Here is a 9,375-nt window from a genome sequence, read left to right as displayed (position 1 = left end):
GACCGGCTCTCCGTATTTTAGACACTGATGAAGACCGGCTCTCCGTATTTTAGACACTGATGAAGACCGGCTCTCCGTATTTTAGACACTGATGAAGACCGGCTCTCCGTATTTTAGACACTGATGAAGACCGGCTCTCCGTATTTTAGACACTGATGAAGACCGGCTCTCCGTATTTTAGACACTGATGAAGACCGGCTCTCCGTATTTGACACTGATGAAGACCGGCTCTCCGTATTTTAGACACTGATGAAGACCGGCTCTCCGTATTTTAGACACTGATGAAGACCGGCTCTCCGTATTTTAGACACTGATGAAGACCGGCTCTCCGTATTTGACACTGATGAAGACCGGCTCTCCGTATTTTAGACACTGATGAAGACCGGCTCTCCGTATTTTAGACACTGATGAAGACCGGCTCTCCGTATTTTAGACACTGATGAAGACCGGCTCTCCGTATTTTAGACACTGATGAAGACCGGCTCTCCGTATTTTAGACACTGATGAAGACCGGCTCTCCGTATTTTAGACACTGATGAAGACCGGCTCTCCGTATTTTAGACACTGATGAAGACCGGCTCTCCGTATTTTAGACACTGATGAAGACCGGCTCTCCCATTGCTTTGGAAATATCTCTTCATTCTTCCTGCCGTGTATCTGGGACAGAATTCTGCCCAATGGGGGGGAAACCCCCCAAAACTGGTGAAGTTTAAACCTTCAACTCCATCCGAAAGAATAAAAGTTTTCGCTTTCCGTACATCGGAACTCTGTATTGTTTGTTGCTATGGGAGACTCTCCGGTCCTCTGGGATTCGTGAAAACATTGGATCTGCGAAGGCCGAGGCATTTTGGTCACATGATCTCCTGCGGAGGAAGGGAGCTTAGTCATTCCAATGTCTAAGGATAGCCAGACATGGAGGAATCTATTGGATCTATTCAGTGAACATTCCAATAGATTCCTCCATTGATGCTGAACATTGTGAACGGAGGAATCTCCCCACCACCCATGGCTATCCTAATACCGATCAGTGACTTATGCCGCGTACAGACGGTCGTTTTTTGTGTCATTTAAAATGATAGTGTGTGGGCAAAACGACGTTTTTAAACCCGCGCATGCTCAGAAGCAAGTTATGAAGCGAGCTTCAATGGAACAGAGTGCCGCCGTACGTGCTGAACGTAACCGCGCTTTGCTAGAGCATTTTGAAAAAACGATGGTGTGTATGTTTCATCGTTTTTGAAAATGAAGTTTGAAAAACGTTGTTTTGTTTCATCACAAAAAACGACCGTCTGTACGCGGCATAAATCTGATTCAACGGTTCTGCCTACAATGTTTCACCGGGACTCTTCATCTAAAGTTGATGAACAAATTGACTTTTGACAAGCTGGGTGGTGCCGAGAATCTCGCCCACAGATGATTTCCTCTTAATTCAGCAACAATTGGCTAAAGTTTCAGTTGTGTTTGGCAAGCTTCAAAGATAAGTTCACCTTTGGGAAAAGGTTACGTTTTTAGGATGGAACGCGTTATACGATCGCATTGCTGTAGCTTCTCTCCAAACTGCCACCTCTAGTGAAAGAGAGGCGGGATCTTCTCCCCAATCAGAATTCAGTGTGTTGGGAAGAAGTTTAGGTTTCTAGTATAGATCTGGGGGAGATCTGTGGACGTAGACGGGGGAGATCTGTGGACAGACGGGGGAGATCTGTGGACGCAGACGGGGGAGATCTGTGGACGCAGACGGGGGAGATCTGTGGACGCAGACGGGGGAGGTCTGTGGACGCAGACGGGGGAGATCTGTGGACGCAGACGGGGGAGATCTGTGGACGCAGACGGGGGAGATCTGTGGACGCAGACGGGGGAGATCTGTGGACGCAGACGGAGGAGATCTGTGGACGCAGACGGGGGAGATCTGTGGAAGCAGACGGGGGAGATCTGTGGACGCAGACGGGGGAGATCTGTGGACGTAGACGGGGGAGATCTGTGGACGTAGACGGGGGGGAGATCTGTGGACGTAGACGGAGGAGATCTGTGGACGTAGACGGGGGAGATCTGTGGACGTAGACGGAGGAGATCTGTGGACGTAGACGGAGGAGATCTGTGGACGTAGACGGAGGAGATCTGTGGACGTAGACGGGGGAGGTCTGTGGACGTAGACGTGGGAGGTCTGTGGACGTAGAAGGGGGAGGTCTGTGGACGCAGACGGGGGAGGTCTGTGGACGCAGACGGGGGAGGTCTGTGGACGCAGACGGGGGAGATCTGTGGACGCAGACGGGGGAGATCTGTGGACGCAGACGGGGGAGATCTGTGGACGTAGACGGGGGAGATCTGTGGACAGACGGGGGAGATCTGTGGAGGTAGACTGGGAGATCTGTGGAGGTAGACTGGGAGATCTGTGGAGGTAGACTGGGACATCTGTGGACGTAGACGGGGGAGATCTGTGGACGCAGACGGGGGAGGTCTGTGGACGCAGACAGGGGAGGTCTGTGGACGTAGACGGGGGAGATCTGTGGACGTAGACGGGGGAGATCTGTGGACAGACGGGGGAGATCTGTGGAGGTAGACTGGGAGATCTGTGGAGGTAGACTGGGAGATCTGTGGAGGTAGACTGGGAGATCTGTGGACATAGACGGAGGAGATCTGTGGACGTAGACGGAGGAGATCTGTGGACGTAGACGGGGGAGGTCTGTGGACGTAGACGGGGGAGATCTGTGGACGTAGACGGAGGAGATCTGTGGACGTAGACGGAGGAGATCTGTGGACGTAGACGGGGGAGGTCTGTGGACGTAGACGGGGGAGGTCTGTGGACGTAGACTGGGGAGATCTGTGGACGCAGACGGGGGAGATCTGTGGACGCAGACGGGGGAGATCTGTGGACGTAGACGGAGGAGATCTGTGGACGTAGACGGGGGAGGTCTGTGGACGCAGACGGGGGAGGTCTGTGGACGTAGACGGGGGAGGTCTGTGGACGCAGACGGAGGAGATCTGTGGACGTAGACGGAGGAGATCTGTGGACCTAGACGGGGGAGGTCTGTGGACGCAGACGGGGGAGGTCTGTGGACGCAGACGGGGGAGGTCTGTGGACGCAGACGGGGGAGGTCTGCGTCCACAGACCTCCCCCGTCTACGTCCACAGATCTCCTCCGTCTACGTCCACAGATCTCCCCCGTCTGTCCACAGATCTCCCCCGTCTACGTCCACAGATCTCCCCCAGATCTATACTAGAAATCAGTAGATACGCCAGCCTAAGTGTGAATCTGCGCCAACGCAAATTTAAGCGTATTCTGGTAACCAGATACGCTTAAATTAGGCTAAGATACGAGCGGCGTAAGTGTCTTACACTGTCGTATCTTAAAGTGTAATTTTTAGGCTGGCCGCTAGGTGGCGCTTCCATTGCGTTCGGCGTAGAATATGTAAATCACCGATGCAGTACAGATACGCCGTTTACGGAAGGCATTTTCAGGCGTAAAGTTATTCCATCAAATAGCTGGAATAGTAATGTTAAGTATGGTCGTCGTTCCCGCGTCGAAATTTGAAAATTTTACGTCGTTTGCGTAAGTCGTCCGTGAATGGGGCTGGACGTAATTTACGTCCATGTCGAAACCAATACGTCCGTGCAGCGTACTTTGCCGCAATGCACACTGGGATATGTACACGGACGGCGCATGCGCCGTTCGTAAAAAAACGTCAATCACGTCAGGTCACAGTTAATTTACATAAAACACGCCCCCCACATCCTCATTCGAATTAGGCGCGCTTACCCCGGCCCCATTTACGCTACGCCGCCGTAACTTAGCAGGCAAGTACTTTGTGAATACAGTACTTGCCTAGCTAACTTACGGTGGCGTAGTGTAAATACGATACGCTGCGCCACCGCAAGGATGCGCCCGCCTACCTGAATCCAGCTAATAGAAGGGATCTGTATATATTAGTGCTGTCAAGCGATTAAAATTTTTAATCGCGATTAATCGCATTAATGTCATAGTTAACTCACGATTAATCGCGCCAAAAAATTTTTTTTTGTTTTCTTATTTATTTTTTATTTTTTTAGATTAATTTTTTTACATTTTGATCACTTTTATTGCTGTCACAAGGAATGTAAACATCCCTTGTGACAGCAATAGGTGGTGACAGGTACTCTTTATGGAGAGTACCTGTCTAAAAGACCTCCGAGCCCTCCTTTGCACTTCAAAGTATTCAGATCGCCGAAAACGGCGAATTCTGAATACTGTGTACTTTTTTAAATCCGGCGCCATTGGCAGCCGAGAAACCCGGAAGTGACGTCATGATGCCGCTTCCGTGGTTTCAATGCGGAGACTGAATCAAAGCCGCTTACGGCTTAGTGTCAGTCTCCGCCTGGACACAGAAGGCGCCGGATGGAGGATCGGGTCTCCCGGTGGGACGGGAGGCCCGGTCAGAGCGGCGAAAGGCGGCGGGAGGGGGGGGATGTCCCCTCCCGCTCCTCCGGCATAACAACCGAGCGGCTTTTAGCCGCATCGGTTGTTATGTTTGGATAGCCGATCGCCCGCTCTAAACAACAGTACCGGGATGATGCCTGCGGCTGCAGGCATCATCCCGGTATAACCCCCGAACGCCGCCTCGTTAATCGCGCGACAAAAAAATTGACGGCGTTAACGTGGGTTTGCGTTAACGCCGTTAATAGCGCGTTTAACTGACAGCACTAGTATATATATAGATAGAAGGGATCTGTGTATGTGTGTATATATATATATACAGTGGGGGTCGAAAGTTTGGGCACCCTGCAGAATTTTTAGCATGCCCCGCCCCCTTTGCAAAGCTGAGAGCTGCCAGTGTCATGGATTGTTCTCCATCATCGTCTGGGAAGACCAGGTGATGTCACTCATCTGACCCTCCCCCAACAATCAGCACCATGGCTTCTTCTAAGCAGTTGTCTAGAAAAGTGAAAGTGAAAATAGTTGTCGCTCACAAAGCTGGAGACGCTATAAGAAGATCGCAAAGTGTTTTCAGATGTCAATATCCTCTGTTCCTCGGAATGTAATGAAGAAATGGCAGTCATCAGGAACAGTGGAAGTTAAAGCAAGATCTGGAAGACCAAGAAAAATATCAGACAGAACGGCTCGCAGGATTGTGAGAAAAGAAAAGCCCACGTGTGACGGCGCGATCCCTCCAGAAAGATCTGGCACACACTGGAGTTGTGGTACACTATTCCACTATAAAGAGATACTTGTACAAATATGGTCTTCATGGAAGAGTCATCAGAAGAAAACCTCTTCTACGTCCTCACCACAAAAATCAGCGTTTGAACTTTGCAGATGAACATATAGACAAGCCTGACGCATTTTGGAAACAAGTTCTGTGGAGCGATGAGGATAAAATAGAACTTTTTGGCCGGAATGAGCAAAGGTACGTTTGGAGAAGAAAGGGCGCAGAATTTCATGAAAAGAACTGTGAAGCATGGTGGTGGATCAATCATGCTTTGGGGTTGTATTGCAGCCAGTGGCACAGTGAAAAGAACCTCCAACTGTGAAGCATGGGGGTGGATCAATCATGCTTTGGGGTTGTATTGCAGCCAGTGGCACAGGGAACATTTCACAAGTAGAAGGAAAAATGGATTCAATAAAATTTCAGCAAATTTTGGACGGTAACTTGATGCCATCTGTGAAAAAGCTGAAGGTAAAGAGAGGATGGCTTCTACAAATGGATAATGATCCTAAACACACCTCAAAATCCACGGGGGAGGGATTACATCAAGAGGCGGAAACTGAAGGTTTAGCCATGGCCTTCACAATCTCCTGACCTCAACATCATTGAAAATCTATGGATAGACCTTAAAAAAGCCGTGCGTGACAGACAGCCCAGAAATCTCACAGAACTGGAAGACTTGTGTAAGGAAGAATGGGAAAGATCCCTCAAACAAGAATGGAAAGACTCTTGGCTGGCTACAAAAAGCGTTTACAAGCCGTGATACTCGCCAAAGGGGGCAGTACAAGATATTACCTCTGCAGGGTGCCCAAACTTTTCCACACGCCATTTTTCTGTTTTCTGTCATTCTGAAAGTGTAAATGATGGAAATAAAATGTAACTTTTTCTGACATATTATAAGAATCTCTAATCTGTAATTTGATGCCTTTTGGAGATTTTTCCATCTTTCCTCGGCTTCGTTATTCACATTAATACATATTTTTACCTGGGGTGCCCAAACTTTCCATCCCCTCTGTATATAGATAGAAGAGATCTGTATAGATAGAAGGGATCTGTATATATAGATAGAAGGGATCTGTATATATAGAGAAGGGATCTGTATATATAAATATAAGGGATCTGTATATATAGAAGGGATCTGTATATAGAGAAGAGATCTGTATATAGAGAAGGGATCTGTATATATAGAAGAGATCTGTATAGAGAGAAGGGATCTGTATATATAGAAGAGATCTGTATAGAGAGAAGGGATCTGTATATAGAGAAGGGATCTGTATAGAGAGAAGGGATCTGTATATAGAGAAGGGATCTGTATATAGAGAAGGGATCTGTATACATAAAAGAGATCTGTATATATAGAAGAGATCTGTATATATAGATAGAAGGGATCTGTATATAGAGAAGGGATCTGTATATATAGAGAAGGGATCTGTATATATAGAGAAGGGATCTGTATATATAGAAGAGATCTGTATATAGAGAAGAGATCTGTATATATATAGAAGGGATCTGTATATATAGATAGAAGGGCTATGTATATATATATATAGAAGGGATCTGTATACAGAAGGGATCTGTATATATAGAAGGGATATGTATATAGAGAAGAGATCGGTATATATAGATAGAAGGGATCTGTATATAGATAGAAGGGATCTGTATATAGATAGAAGGGATCTGTATATATATATAGAAGGGATCTGTGTATAGAGAAGGGATCTGTATATGTAGAAGGGATCTGTATATAGATAGAAGGGATCTGTGTATAGAGAAGGGATCTGTATATATAGAAGGGATCTGTATATAGATAGAAGGGATCTGTATATAGATAGAAGGGATCTTTATATATAGAAGGGATCTGTATATAGATAGAAGGGATCTGTATATATAGATAGAAGGGATCTGTGTATAGAGAAGGGATCTGTATATAGAGAAGAGATCGGTATATATAGATAGAAGGGATCTGTATATAGATAGAAGGGATCTGTATATAGAGAAGAGATCTGTATATAGAGAAGGGATCTGTATATAGAGAAGGGATCTGTATATAGAGAAGGGATCTGTATATAGATAGAAGGGATCTTTATATATAGAAGGGATCTGTATATAGATAAGAGATCTGTATATATATATAGAAGGGATCTGTATATATAGATAGAAGGGATCTGTATATATAGATAGAAGGGATCTGTGTATAGAGAAGGGATCTGTATATAGAGAAGAGATCGGTATATATAGATAGAAGGGATCTGTATATAGATAGAAGGGATCTGTATATAGAGAAGAGATCTGTATATAGAGAAGGGATCTGTATATAGAGAAGGGATCTGTATATAGAGAAGGGATCTGTATATAGATAGAAGGGATCTTTATATATAGAAGGGATCTGTATATAGAGAAGAGATCTGTATATATATATATAGAAGGGATCTGTATATATAGATAGAAGGGATCTGTATATATAGAAGGGATCTGTATATAGAGAAGAGATCGGTATATATAGATAGAAGGGATCTGTATATAGATAGAAGGGATCTGTATATAGAGAAGGGATCTGTATATAGAGAAGGGATCTGTATATAGAGAAGGGATCTGTATATAGATAGAAGGGATCTGTATATAGAGAAGGGATCTGTATATAGAGAAGAGATCGGTATATATAGATAGAAGGGATCTGTATATATATATAGAAGGGATCTGTGTATAGAGAAGAGATCGGTATATATAGATAGAAGGGATCTGTATATAGATAGAAGGGATCTGTATATAGATAGAAGGGATCTGTATATAGAGAAGGGATCTGTATATAGAGAAGAGATCGGTATATATAGATAGAAGGGATCTGTATATAGAGAAGAGATCGGTATATATAGATAGAAGGGATCTGTATATAGATAGAAGGGATCTGTATATAGAGAAGAGATCTGTATATAGAGAAGGGATCTGTATATAGAGAAGGGATCTGTATATAGAGAAGGGATCTGTATATAGAGAAGGGATCTGTATATAGATAGAAGGGATCTTTATATATAGAAGGGATCTGTATATAGAGAAGGGATCTGTATATATATATATAGAAGGGATCTGTATATATAGATAGAAGGGATCTGTATATATAGAAGGGATCTGTATATAGAGAAGAGATCGGTATATATAGATAGAAGGGATCTGTATATAGATAGAAGGGATCTGTATATAGAGAAGGGATCTGTATATAGAGAAGGGATCTGTATATAGAGAAGGGATCTGTATATAGATAGAAGGGATCTGTATATAGAGAAGGGATCTGTATATAGAGAAGAGATCGGTATATATAGATAGAAGGGATCTGTATATATATATAGAAGGGATCTGTGTATAGAGAAGAGATCGGTATATATAGATAGAAGGGATCTGTATATAGATAGAAGGGATCTGTATATAGATAGAAGGGATCTGTATATAGAGAAGGGATCTGTATATAGAGAAGAGATCGGTATATATAGATAGAAGGGATCTGTATATAGAGAAGAGATCGGTATATATAGATAGAAGGGATCTGTATATATATATAGAAGGGATCTGTGTATAGAGAAGGGATCTGTATATGTAGAAGGGATCTATAGATGGGTGTGGATGATGAGTGTGGTTGTTCTCTCTCTCTCTCTCTGGATGATGAGTGTGGTTGTTCTCTCTCTCTGGATGATGAGTGTGGTTGTTCTCTCTCTCTCTCTCTCTGGATGTACTCCGGATCCTGTGTGGCTCCACTTCGTATCTTTGTGTTTCTCATTCACTTCCCTTTTGTTTGCTCCACATCTGTGCCCCTGCACGCTCCCTTCCCCTCCCCCTCCTCCCCCATCAGGGAAGCTCGGAGAGGCTCATAGAAGGTGAGTGAAGCTCCCAGACACCGGCTGAGGGGGACATGTGGGGCCCCCAGAGATCGGCAATGGGGGGGCCATGTGACACCTGAGCGATCACCCCGGTGCTGGCTGTGCAGGTGAGAGATGGTGGGTGAGAGATGGGGGGTGAGGGGTGAGAGATGGGGGGTGAGGGGGACTTTCTGCCACTTTGTGTCTCTTCTCAATTCTATGCATTCTATCTATTACATTGTATCTTCTCCCCATGTGTCCCCTACATTCTCTGTGTGTCCCCTACATTCTCCGTGTGTCCCCTACATTCTCTGTGTGTCCCCTACATTCTCCGTGTGTCCCCTACATTCTCT

The 9,375-nt window shown here is 45.3% G+C and overlaps 1 protein-coding gene across 1 annotated transcript in view; it reads left to right on the top strand.

Moving 5' to 3' along the window:
- The first annotated feature begins 8,987 nt into the window (after positions 1-8,987).
- TET3 (tet methylcytosine dioxygenase 3) overlaps positions 8,988-9,375 on the top strand; it is a 178,427-nt gene continuing 178,039 nt past the window's right edge. Inside the window, exon 1 of the mRNA XM_040342173.1 lies at positions 8,988-9,150. The gene's annotated coding sequence lies outside the window, so the exon portion shown is untranslated. The remainder of the gene's footprint in view (positions 9,151-9,375) is intronic.

The sequence above is a fragment of the Rana temporaria genome, chromosome 3 (genome assembly GCF_905171775.1).
Source record: "Rana temporaria chromosome 3, aRanTem1.1, whole genome shotgun sequence".
Classification (NCBI taxonomy): domain Eukaryota; kingdom Metazoa; phylum Chordata; class Amphibia; order Anura; family Ranidae; genus Rana; species Rana temporaria.
Note: the sequence above shows the minus strand (reverse complement) of the source record. Positions and strands in the feature narration are given on the sequence as shown.